We start from the raw sequence: 18174 nt of genomic DNA on the forward strand, positions 1-18174 counted from the left end.
TGTTATTCAATGCCATTTATCAATGTGTTATTCAATGCCATTTATCAATGTGTTATTCAATGCCATTTATCAATGTGTTATTCAATGCCATTTATCAATGTGTTATTCAATGCCATTTATCAATGTGTTATTCAATGCCATTTATCAATCTGTTATTCAATGCCATTTATCAATGTGTTATTCAATGCCATTTATCAATGTGTTATTGGCTATAGTAGCAAAGGCCAAATTCAATGTACACATTTTTTTTTTATACATAAAGGTGTCCTAAAATTCAAACTCAAATAACTGAATGATCCATAGTATGACCATAGTATGACCCCAATAAGGTGCAACAAAACAAAGTGCTCCCACCTACTCTTCACCTCCCACAGGTGAAAGGTAGTTAGCGCAGCATATCGAAAGCTAGACAGACACCCACTGTGTTTGTCAATACGCGTCACCTCACAGTGTGAGCAGTAATTCAGAGTGATGCACTTCCAATTACTCTCATAGCACCTTTTTTTCTAAAAGTGTACCTATCCACAACCAAAAGGGTTATTCGGTAGGAGAACCCTTTGAAGAACCCTTTTTTCCCAGGTAGAACCCTTTTGAGTTCCATGTAGAACCCTTTCCACAAAGGGTTCTACATGGAATCCAAAACGAGTTCTACCTGGAAGCAGAAAAGGGTTCTATCTGGAACCTAAAAGGGTTCTCCTATGGGGACAGCTGAAGAACACTTTTGGAACCCATTTTCTAAGAGTGTAGTTGTCTCCAAAATGGCCGCAACAGAACAAACGTTTCACCGGTTTCCACACAAACGCTGCCCTGGCCTGAGTAACTGCAGTTACACCCATCCATCCACCCACCCACCCTCTCTCTCTTTCCCCTGAACGGTATATTGTTCCTTCTTCATCCCCTGCTCTGAGAAACTACACATCTCCTGCTACCATGGCAGCCAACTGGAGGGGAGGACAAGGCGGCTGATTAATCTATTAATAACACAGGAAAGCAGTAAGCTGCTGGTGGTGTGGAGAAAACAGGAACCCACGGAGAGCAGGGAGCTGATGAAAGTTTGCTTGGCCCTCAGAGTAGGAGGAAAGTGAAAAGAGGGCAGAAAGTCAGAGGGAGAATGATGTTTATTGAGAGATTGAGAGAGTAGGCTGGAAACCTATCAACCATATTGCAGTGACCCTTGTGGTACTACAGCAAAATTATTTGTTTGTTGTGAGTTATAATGGAGAATAATACACTATATATACAAAAGTATGTGGACACCCCTTCAAATTAGTGGATTCGGCTATTTCAGCTACACCCGTTGTTGGCAGGTGTATAAAATCGATGCCACCTTTCCAACAAGTCAGTTCGTAAAATTTCTGCCCTGCTCGAGCTGCCCCGGTCAACTAAAAGTGCTGTTATTGTGAAGTGGAAAAGTCTAGGAGCAACAGCGGCTCATCCGTGAAGTGGTAGGCCACATACTTTTGGTCATATAGTGTATCTTAAAGCATAATATGTGTTGCTCAACCTCTGGTCCGTGGACCGTCACCGGTCCCTGGAATGTTCTTAACTGGCCCCTCAGATTGTTCTTATCTGTAAGGGCCTTTCAGTGCACCATATCTGACCTCATGCTAAGGCTAAATCTAAGTGACAAAAGGAGCAGGAGCATATTGACAGCTAGCCTCTAGCTATGAATCTTGTCTTCAATATATGGGATCATGTCACCCTGTAATGTCACTGGGTGTTAATATGTACCCAAAGTACCTGGAGGCGTGGTCTTATACAATAAAGCCCACTGACTGAGCACTTCCTCATCACCAACGCGGCAACTTCCTCATCGGTCACCCATCACCCGGGCGCATCATCAGCCACTGACAGGCCGGATAAGTAACGAGTGATTAGTATCTACCTCCCCCATTGACCCTGGCAGAGAGTGGGGGCGGAGTGTGCAAAGCTGTCATCAAGGCAAAGGGTAGCTACTTTGAAGATTCTCAAATCTTAAATATATTTTCATTTGTTTAACACTTTTTTGTTTACTACATGATTCCATATGTGTTCTTTCATAGTTGTGATGTTTCACTATTATTCTACAATGTGGAAAATAGTCAAAATAAAGAGAAACCCTTGAATGAGTAGGTGTGTCCAAACTTTTGACTGGTACTGTAGATGTTGTATGGGAGGGAAGCTCTCATTCATTCTCCCATTCAAAAAGGGAGCAATGCCAAATGAAAAGTAATGCTAGGTATTAGCACCGGAGCCTGTGGAGCCTGTGTCTCCAAGACCAAGATTGAAGACAGAGTGAACATCTTCCTCTTACTAATTTTCTCATTCAGCATCAGACCTCTTCTCATAACAGAGCATACTGAAAACGTACAAATACAGTACTTCATGTAGCAAATAAACTGTCCATGTTGATCAAGCTTTTAAGGTCAGATGGGTTGAATTTACAAAATGGAGGACAGCAATACTGCGTTCAAGACCCAATGGCATTTGCCTGCAGCCTGAGCGTAGTTAACAAGTGGAAATGTTGTGGCCTCTCATCCTCTTGCTCTCCCTTTGTCTCCTTTGTAACTCAGGCAGAACCGCTCACCACCGCTTACACCCCCCCACCCCACCCCCTCTCCCTTATCGGGTGACTCGACGGAGGCCCCTATTGTTTATCTTTGGCTTCGGTAATGGGACAGAGTCATTTCTCATTTGTAATAATATCAAAAAGAAATTACCACTGCCGTGAATAAAAGCCACTGAACAATGGTGGCCATCAATCACCGGAGAGCAAGCTTGGGAGAAGAGAGAGAGCGTTTGTGGTAAAGTCAGCTGCTCCTGTTTGTTTTCTGTGCATTGTGAAAGGGCAACGACCTGTGACAGAGGTGCAAGATATGCCTTTCACTTAGAGTATTGTCAGAGCAAATGTCATGCGGCAACCTCTACAATTGATTGGGATTTGTTTTTGGCTTTTGAATTAGAGTTGTTGTTTGTGTTTATGGGTGTAATCAGATAACAGGGATTTGTTACAGGACTCGTCTGACCGTTATGCCTTTCCACATGTAATACAGCCTCTGCATGATCTCGTCTTGCAACCACCTCTCCTTTTCCCACCTCCATCTCTCGCTCTCCCACCTCCATCTCTCGCTCTCCCACCTCCATCTCTCGCTCTCCCACCTCAATCTCTCTTTTCCCACCTCCATCTCTCGCTCTCCCACCTCCATCTCTCCTTTCCCACCTCCATCTCTCGCTCTCCCACCTCCATCTCTCGCTCTCCCACCTCCATCTCTCGCTCTCCCACCTCCATCTCTCGCTCTCCCACCTCCATCTCTCGCTCTCCCACCTCCATCTCTCCTTTCCCACCTCCATCTCTCGCTCTCCCACCTCCATCTCCCGCTCTCGCTCTCGCTCTCCCACCTCCATCTCTCGCTCTCCCACCTCCATCTCTCGCTCTCCCACCTCCATCTCGCTCTCCCACCTCCATCTCTCCTTTCCCACCTCCATCTCTCGCTCTCCCACCTCCATCTCTCGCTCTCCCACCTCCATCTCTCGCTCTCCCACCTCCATCTCTCCTTTCCCACCTCCATCTCTCGCTCTCCCACCTCCATCTCCCGCTCTCGCTCTCGCTCTCCCACCTCCATCTCTCGCTCTCCCACCTCCATCTCTCGCTCTCCCACCTCCATTTCTCGCTCTCACACCTCCATATCTCGCTATACCACCTCCATCTCTCGCTCTCCCACCTCCATCTCTCCTTTCCCACCTCCATCTCTCGCTCTCGCTCTCGCTCTCCCACCTCCATCTCTCGCTCTCACACCTCCATATCTCGCTCTCCCACCTCCATCTCTCGCTCTCCCACCTCCATCTCTCGCTCTCCCACCTCCTCTCTTTCTGTCACTCTGAATAATCCAAGGTTTCCATTAGTGCTCTCTAGGTAAAATGTCTAATGTTGTCTGTCACTATTGCCCCCAATATCACCCCACCACTCTGAAATAAACATGAGCCTGTGGGAGTGTGTGAAAGTGGAGAGCGCGATAGAGAGAGGCAAAGAGGGAAAGAGAGGATGAGGGGAGAGAGGGAAAGACGGACCCAGAAGGGGCTATATTATAACATCTTAAAAGTATCTAGGAGCAGCTTATAATATCTGCATATTTGTTTGAGCGAAGAGATGAAGCGCTAGAAGTTTGTCGTTCTGAAACTCAGGTCATTATGTGGTCACTAGACGTTGTCTTCGCAACCATGTGACAAGGCACTAGAGCTGTGACTATACCCGTATCGCAACAGCGTTTCCATGGCAAAAAGGAAAACACAAAGCAGACTGAACTCCATCATCTTGAAAGCACATGGACACATGCAGAGCTGTTCTGTATGTACAGAGCCACACTCCCAACATTTCCTGAGGTGTCATTTTCAAATTGCTTAATCGACTTTTTTATACCCCCCTTAACCCAAATTCATTTCAAGCTTCAGCACCATATATAGGAATATTAAAGGATGACACTGAGGTCAGAGATTGATCATTAGCCTGAGAGGGGCCTTGAGGCTCGTATTGACAAGTTGAAGGGATCAAGTCGCTCATATTACCATTAACCAGTTCCATACCCTAAGTACGAGCTACCCATGCTGAACAATCAATTATTCCAGTCAAAGTAATGCTGATGCAACCTGGCAGCAACTAATGAGGATTTTACTCTGTGTTGGATGAGGGGAAAGTCCCTATTACTATATAAAGCACTTTGAACACCTGCAAAGGAGAAGAACTATGTAAATCCAATCAGTTATTATAATTAATAGTGGTAGTAGCAGTCTGTGATTTTATTTGACCATTGGGCAAAAGAAGAGGTACATAAACACAGCAATGTCGGTTTGGTTTCAATCGTTTTGCCTAGACGTCTCCTTTACTCGCAACCTTCCTCCCTTATTACTTACCACCCTTGACCTTTCACATCCACCTTGGGATTCACTTCCTGTCTGTCTTCAATAGACAGCTCACAGCTAGTATCAACACTATGACAGCGTATTCCTCTCACCTGCCCCCCCCCCCCCCAGCCCAGTTCCACAGCAGGTCATCCCTTCTGTGAGGAGAGTGGGAAGCCATTAACCTGTCATGTGAACTCATCAAGGGTGGACGCTGAGGTCCCCTGGGGGTGTAGAGGGTCTATTGGAAAAAAGTGTGTCTGTCTGTCTGCATGATTGTGTGCGTGTCTTTATGTGCAGGTGTTTGTCTGTGTGCGAGCCTGCATGTGTCTGTGTTCACACGGGTGTGCGTGTCTTTGTGCACACGTATGTGCATCAGCCTCAGGGAATGTATGGAGGTGACCCTTCCTATTGGTCTCTCTAGTATTCCAGCCAGGCATCAGGCAGTAGGAGGCTGGTCCAGCCATAGAGAGAGAGGGCCACCTGGGAGGGCAGCAGTCTGACAGCAGAGCAGAGCAGGCGGGCCAGGCGACAGGACATAAACTGCTGTGTGTCAGCGGCAAAGACTGATGCTATTAAACCACAGTTGCAAGGTCAAGACCCCGACACATAGCCTTTGTTCCTCTATGTGTTCCTCCGTGTCTTGGATAGGCTGACCTCTAGGTCAGATGGACAGAAGATAGAGACGATGATGTGGTTTAGATGCTTTGTGTTAGATGACCTGCGAGATTCAACTAGCTGCTTCCTGGAATCGCCTAAAAAAGGATGACAGGATGTTTTGATGAGGTTTGTGTCACTTGACATGGAACATATAGAAAGTGTAGAAAGTGAAGCTTCACTCTCTCTTTAGCCTTCTCCCTTCTCTGTCCCTCCCTCCCCATCTCTCCCTCCCTCCCTCCCTCCCTCCCTCCCTCCCTCCCTCCCTCCCTCCCCCTCCCTCCCTCCCTCCCTCCCTCCCTCCCTCCCTCCCTCCCTCCCTCCCTCCCTCCCTCCCTCCCTCCCTCCCTCCCCATCTCTCTCTCCCTCCCTCCCTCTCTCCCCACGTCTCTCTCCCTTCCTTCCTCCCCATCTTTCTCTCTCCCTCCCTCCCTTCCTCCCCCTCCCTCCCTCCCTCCCTCCCTCCCTCCCTCCCTCCCTCCCTGTCTCTCTTTGTCTCTCCCCTGCTCTGTTTCTCCCTCCCTCACCCGTCTCTCTCATTCTCCCCGTCTCTCTCCCTTTTTCACCCCCTCCCTGCCTGTCTCTCTCTCTCCCTCCCTGCCTGTCTCTCTCCCTCCCTGCCTGTCTCTCTCCCTCCCTGCCTGTCTCTCTCTCTCCCTCCCTGCCTGTCTCTCTCTCTCCCTCCCTGCCTGTCTCTCTCTCTCCCTCCCTGCCTGTCTCTCTCTCTCTCTCTCCCTCCCTCCCTCCCTGTCTCTCTCTCTCCCTCCCTGCCTGTCTCTCTCTCTCCCTCCCTGCCTGTCTCTCTTTCCCTCTCTTGCGCCCTCTTTCTCCCCCTCCCTTCCTCCATTTGAAAGTCAGCAGAGAGACAGAGACAGGAGGAATACAAAGCATATAGATTTAACAAAGACCAGATGGATGTCTGAGTCAGAGTATTCAACATCAAGCTAAGTATGTGGAGAGCAGTGTGTGTGTGTGTGTGTGTGTGTGTGTGTGTGTGTGTGTGTGTGTGTGTGTGTGTTAGACAAAGACAAGCCTGAGAAAACATATAACCAAAAATATCTGAGAGTTAACCATGAGGTTTCCCAAGAAAGTAGCTTCTTCACAAAGTTGTCATCTTTCCCATTTGAAGTGTGACTCAACATGAGAATGTGAGCAGAAATAGATGAGTGCCAATCCAAGCATCGAAATAACCTGCGTGTGAAACAATTAAAAAAGAACAACACAAAGAGAGGGAGAAAGAAAGCAAGCCAGCGGCAGAGGAAGTTTGGTGGGAAGTGTGTGTGTGTGTGTGTGTGTGTGTGTGTGTGTGTGTGTGTGTGTGTGTGTGTGTGTGTGTGTGTGTGTGTGTACCTCTTGATTACCATAAGCCTAGTGTACCAATACACACCACAAGGAAGTACACACAATGGGCTAGTGTTAACAAACACCAGGACACACAATGGGCTAGGGTCAACAACACCAGGACACACAATGGGCTAGGGTCAACAACACCAGGACACACAATGGGTTAGGGTCAACAAACACACTAGGACACACAATGGGCTAGGGTCAACAACACCAGGACACACAATGGGCTAGGGTCAACAAACACACCAAGACACACAATGGGCTAGGGTCAACAACACCAGGACACACAATGAGTTAGGGTCAACAACACCAGGACACACAATGGGTTAGGGTCAACAAACACACCAGGACACACAATGGGCTAGGGTTAACAAACACCAGGACACACAATGGGCTAGGGTTAACAAACACCAGGACACACAATGGGCTATGGTTAACAAACACACCAGGACACACAATGGGCTAGGGTTAACAAACACCAGGACACACAATGGGTTAGGGTGAACTAACACCAGGACACACAATGAGTTAGGGTCAACAAACACCAGGACACACAATGGGTTAGGGTCAACAAACACACCAGGACACACAATGAGTTAGGGTCAACAAACACCAGGACACACAATGGGTTAGGGTCAACAAACACACCAGGACACACAATGGCCTAGGGTCAACAAACACACTAGGACACACAATGGGTTAGGGTCAACAAACACACAGTAGGCCCCTACAGTAGGCACCTTCACAAAAACTGAGCCTTTGCTCTCCTTTCTTCTTCCCGGGAGGTTTTGGTTTTCAGACATGCTTGCCAAGAGGAAAGTGTGAAAAATAGTGCCGCCCGGTGCCAAGAGGTTCAGAGTAAAGCTGTGCTGGTTATAAAGTGGAAGGGAGTGTGTTGTGTTAACGCAGAGGTTAACTCGCCCGGTGCTATAATGTAATGAGCTAAATCACGACAGCATCAGGAGATATGGGTCCACAGCTATGTCTACATTTGTGTCTGCTTACAGTAGTCAGGCTGAGACACCAGGTGAGAATGTGTGTGTGTGTGTGTGTGTGTGTGTGTGTGTGTGTGTGAGAGTGAAAGTACCAAATGTGTGTAGAGAGGTATATGAGTACCACTCAGGCCGCCAGGGCTATACTAGAGCTAAGAGATCTACTACTTGTTAGCTAAGCATCCTTTGTGAAGATTCATACAGAGTGCCTCATTACAAATCCCATGTCCCGTCCCGCAACTTTCCTCTAGAGAGTACTTGGCCCTCCGCGACACCACTACCCTCAGAGATGAGCACATTTTAAAGGGTGAGGGTGTTTCAGATATTGATAAGTGAAAGCCCTAAAGCATGGTTTCACAAACTCGGTCCTCGGGACCCAAGGGGTGCACGTTTTGGTTTTTGCCCCAGCACTACACAGCTGATTCAAATAATCAACTAATCAAGCTTTGATCATTTGAATCACCTGTGTAGCGTTAGGGCAAAATAAAAATACATGTACCCCTTGGGATCCAGAGTTTGGGAAACACTGCCCTATAGGCACTGAGGTAGGGAGGATAGGAAGGATCATATTCTTGACAACTGACCTAAGGTCAGTGATCTGGGTCGTCAGGGTGGACATCCTTACAATCAGGTGGATCCGAGGTCAGTATCGGCTAATCTGAAATCAGACAGAGTAGGAGAGCTTCTTTTGACTATTTCAGTGGTTTTAATTGGACCATTATGGATCTCTGCTTCACATAGATATTCAGCGGGTTGAACAGGTAGTGGCCGTACTACAATGTTGTGGGCCTAGTGCATTTCACTGCTGCTGGCTGCCTCAGCTTGTTTGTGTCCACGGTCCATGAAGAAGTGCAAAGTGACACCTTTCTGGGCAGTCAATGGTCCAGTTTATGCAGAACAGTGAAAGATTGCAGGAGCAAGAAGGACAGGGAGGAATAAAGGGATAAACTGAACAAAAACAAAGGGGATGGAGAGGACAGAAGGGAGGGGAGAGGAAGGATAGATGAAAGGAGAGAACAGAAGGGAGGGGGAGAGGAAGGATAGATGACAGGGGAGGACAGAAGGGAGGGGGAGAGGAAGGATAGATGACAGGAGAGGACAGAAGGGAGGAGACGAAGGATAGATGACAGGAGAGGACAGAAGGGAGGAGACGAAGGATAGATGACAGGAGAGGACAGAAGGGAGGGGGAAAGGAACGATAGATGACAGGAGAGGACAGAAGGGAAGAGGAGAGGAAGGATAGAAGACAGGAGAGGACAGAAGGGAGGGGGAGAGGAAGAATAGATGACAGGAGAGGACAGAAGGGAGGAGACGAAGGATAGATGACAGGAGGGGACAGAAGGGAGGGGGAAAGGAAGGATAGATGTCAGGAGAGGAAGGATAGATGATAGGAGAGGACAGTAGGGTGGGGGAGAGGAAGGATAGATGTCAGGAGAGGAAGGATAGAAGACAGGAGAGGACAGAAGGGAGGAGGAGAGAAAAGATAGATGACAGGAGAGGGCAGAAGGGAGGGGAGAGGAAGGATAGATGACAGGAGAGGAAGGATAGAAGACAGGAGAGGACAGAAGGGAGGGGGAGAGGAAGGATATATGACAGGAGAGGACAGAAGGGAGGGGGAGAGGAAGGATAGATGACAGGAGAGGAAGGATAGAAGACAGGAGAGGACATAAGGGAGGGGGAGAGGAAGGATAGATGACAGGAGAGGACAGAAGGGAGGGGGAGAGGAAGGATATATGACAGGAGAGGAAGGATAGAAGACAGGAGAGGACAGAAGGGAGGGGGAGAGGAAGGATAGATGACAGGAGAGGAAGGATAGAAGACAGGAGCGGACAGAAGGGAGGGGGAGATGAAGGATATATGACAGGAGAGGACAGAAGGGAGGGGGAGAGGAAGGATAGATGACAGGAGAGGAAGGATAGAAGACAGGAGAGGACAGAAGGGAGGGGGAGAGGAAGGATAGATGACAGGAGAGGACAGAAGGGAGGGGGAGAGGAAGGATATATGACAGGAGAGGAAGGATAGAAGACAGGAGAGGACAGAAGGGAGGGGGAGAGGAAGGATAGATGACAGGGGAGGAAGGATAGAAGACAGGAGAGGACAGAAGGGAGGGGGAGATGAAGGATATATGATAGGAGAAGACAGAAGGGAGGGGGAGAGGAAGGATATATGATAGGAGAGGACAGAAGGGATGGGGAGAGGAAGGATAGATGACAGGAGAGGACAGAAGGGAGGGGGAGTGGAAGGATAGATGACAGGAGAGGACAGAAGGGAGGGGGAGAGGAAGGATAGATGATAGGAGAGGACAGAAGGGAAGAGGAGAGGAAGGATATATGTCAGGAGGGGACAGAAGGGAGGGGGAGAGGAAGGATAGATGACAGGAGAGGACAGAAGGGAGGGGAGAGGAAGGATAGATGACAGGAGAGGACAGAAGGGAGGGGGAGAGGAAGGATAGATGACAGGAGAGGACAGAAGGGAAGAGGAGAGGAAGGATAGATGTCAGGAGAGGACAGAAGGGTGGGGGAGAGGAAGGATAGATGACAGGAGAGGACAGAAGGGAGGAGATGAATGATAGATGACAGGAGAGGACAGAAGGGAGGAGACGAAGGATAGATGACAGGTGAGGACAGAAGGGAGGGGGAGAGGAAGGATAGATGACAGGAAAGGACAGAAGGAAGGGGGAGAGGAAGGATAGATGATAGGGGAGGACAGAAGGGAGGGGGAGAGGAAGGATAGATGACAGGAGAGTACAGAAGGGTGGGGGAGAGGAAGGATAGATGACAGGAGAGGACAGAAGGGAGGAGACGAAGGATAGATGACAGGAGAGGACAGAAGGGAGGAGACGAAGGATAGATGACAGGAGAGGACAGAAGGGAGGGGGAGAGGAACAATAGATGACAGGAGAGGACAGAAGGGAAGAGGAGAGGAAGGATTGAAGACAGGAGAGGACAGAAGGGAGGGGGAGAGAAAGGATAGATGTCACGAGAGGACAGAAGGGAGGAGACGAAGGATAGAAGACAGGAGAGGACAAAAGGGAAGAGGAGAGGAAGGATAGAAGACAGGAGAGGACAGAAGGGAGGAGTAAAAGATAGGAAAGAGTGATATCCGAGAGCTGATAACACATGTTGCATCTTCAGCTAATCTCTCCTTCTCCTCCCGGTCACCCCACCACATCCACCTGTTAAGTCCCATCATCTTATCGAGCGATGAGTGATAAGATCAACGCCGAGGTAAAATACATCCTTCTCTCTTGCGCTCTCCATTTCTCCTTCTGAGAAGGCCATGAGGTATGTAATGACAGTAGTATCTCTGTCTCTCCCTCTGCCTTACTCGCTCCCTCTCAGTCTCTCTCCCTTTCTCTATCTGTGTCCTTCCCTCTCCTCATCTCTGTCTCTTTCTTTCTGAGAATGCCCAGATGGGGTAGCTGAGGGCAGCAGAAATATCTCTCTACCTCTCCCTCTCTCTTGCCTTCTCTCCCTATCTGGGAGACTTCCTGATGGACTCTCTAATTGCTGCGTGATGTCACTTCCCCTGGACCGCTTTAAATGGATCTCATGATGTCACCCATGGGGGAGCTGGAGTGGACAGACAGTGATACAGATGACTGATGCCGTAGAGGAGACTGTAGAGAGAGGTGCCGTTAGCTGGCTCTAAAGAGAGCCACTGGAGACGCTGAGAAAAGAGGAGAGGAGGAGAGAAGCTTTTCTTTTGCCCTGTCAGCTCATTATCACAAAGCCTCATGCATCATAATCGAGTGGGATGCGGACTTGTTAAGGTGGAGCTGGAGTTTGTCGGAGTGTGTGTGTGTGTGTGTGTGTGTGTGTGTGTGTGTGTGTGTGTGTGTGTGTGTGTGTGTGTGTGTGTGTGTGTGTGTGTGTGTGTGTGTGTGTGCGTGCGTGCGTGCGTGCGTTTGTGTGTGCTTGTTACCTTCCTGCTGCATTGTTTCTTACACGGCACATCCTCAAGAGACCAGGCAGTGATGTAATTATTTCCTCCTCCACACGGAGAACCCTTCCACCTGCCCTCTTTCTCGTCAGGTAGACATCTCTGCCTCTCACTCTCTATTTTCCTTCTACGTCTTATCAAGTCTATTATACCACCTGCCCTCTTTCTCGTCAGGTAGACATCTCTGTCCCATCACTCTCTCTTTTCTTTCTACGTCTTATCAAGTCTATTCTACCACCTGCCCTCTTTCTCGTTAGGTGGACATCTCTGCCTCTCACTCTCTCTTTTCCTTCTACGTCTTCTCAAGTCTATTCTACCACCTGCTCTCCTTGGTCTCAGAAAGTGTTCCACAGCGCTACTCTTGTTGAGAGACTTGTCTCAGGCTGTGTTAAGATGAATCACAGGCAAACACGGTATCCGGTGGATAAGGGGTGAGGGGAGGTGGGGGTTACAGTACCTGTTAGTGAGTCATTCTGGGGACATGACGGCCTGTATATGCCTGTGAGACCACACCACCTGCCTGCCTTCCAGCCTGCCTTCCAGCCTGCCTGCCAGGAACAAAGAACCTGAGGGGAGTAGAGCCTCCCACCTTCACAACTACATCCCTGTCTCTCACACAGCCAGGAGCACTGCTAAGCTGTGGCAATTTCCCAAGAAATCCAGTGACAGAACTGCATCGCATAAAAGTTTGGACGAAGCAAAAATATGATCAGTTCGTTGATTTTACATTGTGAGAACAGGACATCTTCCTTGGCGCTTCTGTATCAGAAGCTTTGGCTGAAATCAAAACAAACAAGGGACATTGTCACATCAACAACACAGACAAGTCTGATAATGGTACAAAACAGAGGAGAAAATAAGATGGAGAAAGAGTGCTTGAGTTAGTGAACGAGGCATGAGGGAAGAAACGCAGAGAGGGGTGTGGAGGGCGGGGCGGTTATGGAGGTTAGCCTTTCTTCTTGAAGCAGAATATCGAAAGATCGACGGCGATCTTGTGAGATGAAAACCATTTCAATATTTCATCTGGTGTGCGAGGTGGCAGTGGGAGGTTTTGATTCACAGACTTGGCAGAGGAGGGGCCCTAAGTGCCTCTGAGGGACAAATGGGGGGGAGCGTGAAGAGAACTGTCTGTTGGGATTATTTGGGGACCCTCGTCTCTACTGTATTTGTTGATTTCATCTCTCGAGAAATTAGAACAAATATCATATAGAAATGTAAGGAATTGAATGTATATATGTATTCAATCTCACACAAATTATCAAGGAAACCACCAGGTACAACCCCAAATCCGTAAACATGGACACCCTCATAGATATTATCCTGACAAGCTTGCCCTCCAAATACACCTCTGCTGTTTTCAACCAAGATCTCAGCGATGACTGCCTCATTGCCTGCATCCGCTATGGGTCCACGGTCATCACTGTCAAACGCTCACTAAAACACTTCTGCGAGCAGGCCTTTCTAATCGACCTGGCCCGGGTATCCTGGAAGGATATTGACCTCATCCCGTCAGTCGAAAATGCTTGGTTGTTCTTTAAAAGTAATTTTCTCACCATCTTAAATAAGCATGTCCCTTTTAAGAAATGTAGAACTAAGAGCAGATATAGCCCTTGGTTCACTCCAGACCTGGCTGCCCTTAACAAGCAAAAAAACATCCTGCGGCAGATTGCAATAGCTTCGAAAAGTCCCTGCGATATGCAACTGTTCAGGGAAATCAGGAACCAATACACACAGTCAGTCAGGAAAGCAAAGGCTAGCTTTTTCAAACAGAAATTTGTATCCTGAAGCTCTAACTCCCAAGAGTTTTGGGACACTGTAAAGTCCATGGAGAACAAGAGCACCCCCTCCCAGCTGCCCACTGCACTGAGGCTAGGCAACATGGTCACCACCGATAAATACATGATAATCGAAAATTTCAATAGGCATTTCTCTACGGCTGGCCATGCTTTCCTCCTGGCTACGCCAACCCTGGCCAACAGCTCCGCACACCCCGCAGCTACTTGCCCAAGCCTCCCCAGCTTCTCCTTCACCCATATCCAGATCGCAAATTATTCGCCGCCATTGTTGTAACACCTATTACCAGTCTGTTCAACCTCTCTTTCATATCGTTTGAGATCCCTAAAGATTGGAAAGCTGCCGCGGTCATCCACCCTCTTCAAAGGGGGAGACACTCTAGACCCAAACTGTTACAGACCTATATCCATCCTGCCCTGCCTTTCTAAAGTCTTTAAAAGCCAAGTTAATAAACAGATCCCTGACCATTTCGAATCCCACCTTACTATCATGGGTGCACCTCAGCCACGCTCAAGGTACTAAACAATATCATAATCGCCATCGATAAAAGACAGTACTGTGCAGCCGTCTTCATTGACCTGGTCAAGGCTTTCGACTCTGTCAATCACCGTATTCTTATCGGCAGACTCAATAGCCTTGGTTTCTCAAATGACTACCTCGCCTGGTTCACCAACTACTTTGCAGATAGAGTTCAGTGTGTCAAATCGGAGGGCCTGTTGTCCGGACCTCTGGCAGCCTCTATGGTTGGTACCACAGGGTTCAATTCTCGGGCCGACTCTTTTCTCTGTGTATATCAACAATGTCGCTCTTGCTGCGGGTGATTCCCTGATCCACCTCTACGCAGATGACGCCCTTGCTGTCTCTGCCTGGCCGGTTCCCCTCTTTCCACTGGGATTCTCTGCCTCTAACCCTATTACAGGGGCTGAGTCACTGGCTTACTAGGGCTCTTTCATACAATCCCTAGGAGGGGTGCATCACTTGAGTGGGTTGAGTCACTGATGTGATCTTCCTGTCTGGGTTGGCGCCCCCCACCCCCCCCCCCTTGGGTTGTGCAGTGGCGGAGATCTTTGTGGGCTATACTCTGCCTTGTCTCAAGATGGTAAGTTGGTGGTTGAAGATATCCCTCTAGTGGTGTGGAGGCTGTGCTTTGGCAATGTGGGTGGGGTTATATCCTTCCTGTTTGGCCCTGTCTGGGGGTGTCATCGGATGGGGCCACAGTGTCTCCTGACCCCTCCTGTCTCAGCCTCCAGTATTTATGCTGCAGTATTTTATGTGTCGGGGGGCTAGGGTCAGTTTGTTATAGCTGGAGTACTTCTCCTGTCCTATCCGGTGTCCTGTGTGAATTTAAGTATGCTCTCTCTAATTCTGTCTTTCTCTCTTTCTTTCCCTCTCTCGGAGGACCTGAGCCCTAGGACCATGCCTCAGGACTACCTGGCATGATGACTCCTTGCTGTCCCCAGTCCACCTGCTGCTCCAGTTTCAACTGTTCTGCCTGTGATTATTATTTTTTGACCATGCTGGTCATTTATGAACATTTGAACATCTTGGCCATGTTCTGTTATAATCTCCACCCGGCACAGCCAGAAGAGGACTGGCCACCCCACATAGCCTGGTTCCTCTCTAGGTTTCTTCCTAGGTTTTGGCCTTTCTAGGGAGTTTTTGCTTCTACACCTGCATTGCTTGCTGTTTGGGGTTTTCGGCTGGGTTTCTGTACAGCACTTTGAGATATCAGCTGATGTACGAAGGGCTATGTAAATACATTTGATTTGATTTGATTTGATGACACCATTCGGTATACATCTGACCCTTCTTTGGACCCTGTGTTAACTAACCTCCAGCTTCAATGCCATACAACACTCCTTCCGTGGCCTCCAACTGCTCTTAAACGCTAGCAAAACCAAATGCATGCTTTTCAAACGTTCGCTGCCCGCACCTGCCTGCCCGACTAGCATCACTACTCTGGACGGTTCTGACCTAGAATACGTGGACAACTACAAATACCTAGGTGCCTGGCTAGACTGTAAACTCTCCTTCCAGACTCATATCAAACATCTCCAACCTTTCTATTGCGCAACAAAGTCTCCTTCGCTCACGCCGCCAAACTTACCCTAGTAAAACGGACTATCCTACCGATCTTTGACTTCGGCGATGTCATCTACAAAATAGCTTCCAATACTCTATTCAGCAAACTGGATGCAGTCTATGACAGTGCCATCCGTTTCGTTACCAAAGGTCATCTACAAGTCCATGCTAGGTAAAGCTCCACCTTATCTCAGCTCACGACAACAACGCCCACCCAGCACGCGCTCCAGTAGGTATATCTCACTGGTCATCCCCAAAGCCAACACCTCCTTTGGCCGCCTTTCCTTCCAGTTCTCTGCTGCCAGTGACTGGAACGAATTGCAAAAATCGCTGAAGCTGGAGACTTACATTTCCCTCACTAGCTTTAAACATCTGCTATCTGAGCAGCTAACCGATCGCTGCAGCTGTACATAGTCCATCTGTAAATAGCCCACCCAATCTACCTACCTCATCCCCATATTGTTTTTTCATTTACTTTGCTGCTCTTTTGCACACCAGTATTACTACTTACACACCATCATCTGCTCATCATTATCTGCTCATTAATCACTCCAGAGCTAATCTGCTAAATTATAATTACTTTGCTACTATGGCCTATTTATTGCCTTTCCTCCTCACGCCATTTGCACACACTGTATATAGACATTTTTTTTATTTTTTCTATTGTGTTATTGACTGTACGTTTGTTTATTACATGTGTAACTCTGTGTTGTTGTTTTTGTCGCACTGCTTTGCTTTATCTTGGCCAGGTCGCAGTTGTAAATGAGAACTTGTTCTCAACTAGCTTACCTGGTTAAATAAAGGTGAAATAAAAAAAATAAAAAATAAAATAACATTTGGTCTATACAATCTAACTCCCAGTTGTCCTCTTGTCTGAGTCCAGGCCTTTCCCTAGTGCAGTGAGAAGGAGCAAAGGAAGCAGACTTCAAACAGCAGGACTGTAGAAGGCGCCCTGCGGTTGGAACTGCCGCTTTGAACAGCCATATTTCTCACTAAAGAACGCCGCCTGCACATCCCTGTTTACACACATCCCCGGCTAGCCTTGGGGGCCCGGGATTGAGCGCTAAAGCACTTCCTCCAGACTAAAGACAAACATCCCTCCATCCCTCCCTCGTTGCTTCCCTGCGTTTCCATTCCTCCCTCCATTACCTAGATTCCAGGTGTTCTGGGATAACTCGATGTGAACTATGCAGTAGAACAGAGGCTCTCTACTGAGCATGTTCAGAAATCCACACGTTTGGCCTACCAAGGAAGAGTATACATGCAAAAACATCCTACAGGGAATATGAGCCCTCATAGCAATAAGGCTTTGAGTGTGAAGGCTAGACTGTTCATCATAACGTGCTACGTGATAGCTCGGCTATTTCTAATCTGACTCTATTTAAGTTAGTAGTTTCAGAAGACACCTCAGTGTATTACATCAATGCTGACGAACGCGGGCTAGCACTAATCTAGGTCAGGGCTGGATGTGCCTAGGGCGCAGCCTAAGAAGACTGCAAACATCAAACTCGATAGATTAAGCCATGTCACCTCACAGGCCTCAACCCTGATACCACATAATGGATCCAAGATGGAGGTCAAATGAGATTGATTTTCAGTCTAGGGGCTCACTGGCTGTGTTTTAGCCTATTGGTGGGATGAGGTCATTTGTCTTGGTTCCAGAACCATGGGATTTAAAAATCCCTCATTCAATTTGAAAGACAGGGGAAAAACATGTTGGTCATGCAAACCCCAAAGTAGGATCAGGGTAGTGTGTGTGTGTGTGTGTGTGTGTGTGTGTGTGTGTGTGTGTGTGTGTGTGTGTGTGTGTGTGTGTGTGTGTGTGTGTGTGTGTGTGTGTGTGTGTGTGTGTGTGTGTGTGTGTGCGTGTGTTTGTGTGTGTGTGTGTGTGCGTGTCAGAGAGAAGACTGAGGGAGGTCTAATCGAAACCCACTTCATGCTTGTACACTGACCAGGGGTGTCATTGGCTTCATCAATAAGTGCATCAATGACTTCAACCCAACAGTGACCGTACGTACATACTCCAACCAGAAGCCATGGATTACAGGTGACATCCGCACTGAGCTAAAGGCAAGAGCTGCCGCTTTCAAGGAGCGGGACTCTTACCCGGAAGCTTATAAGAAATCCCGGTATGCCCTGTGACGAACCATCAAACAGGCAAATCGTCAATACAGGACTAAGATCGAATCGTACTACACCGGCTCTGACGCTCGTCAGATGTGGCCGGGCATTTTCAACCTCTCCCTGTCTGTGTCTTTAATACCAACATGTTTTAAGCAGACCACCATAGGGCCTGTGGCTAAGAACACTAAGGTAACCTGCCTAAATGTCTGCACGGCCAGGCACGACTCCAACACCATCATAAGGTTTGCCGATGATACAACATTGGTAGGCCTGATAACAGGCAACGGTGAGGCAGCCTATAGGGAGGATGTCAGAGACCATGAGGTGCCAGGACAACAACCTCTCAACATGATCAAGACTA

At 48.2% G+C, this 18174-nt stretch overlaps 1 protein-coding gene across 2 annotated transcripts in view; it reads right to left on the bottom strand.

The window, feature by feature from the left end:
• The window catches only part of LOC135516400 (neurexin-1-like), a 1013356-nt gene that overhangs the window by 425985 nt on the left and 569197 nt on the right, over nucleotides 1-18174 (bottom strand). The gene's annotated exons all lie outside the window — the stretch shown is intronic.

Source organism: Oncorhynchus masou, chromosome 27 (genome assembly GCF_036934945.1).
Source record: "Oncorhynchus masou masou isolate Uvic2021 chromosome 27, UVic_Omas_1.1, whole genome shotgun sequence".
Lineage (NCBI taxonomy): Eukaryota > Metazoa > Chordata > Actinopteri > Salmoniformes > Salmonidae > Oncorhynchus > Oncorhynchus masou.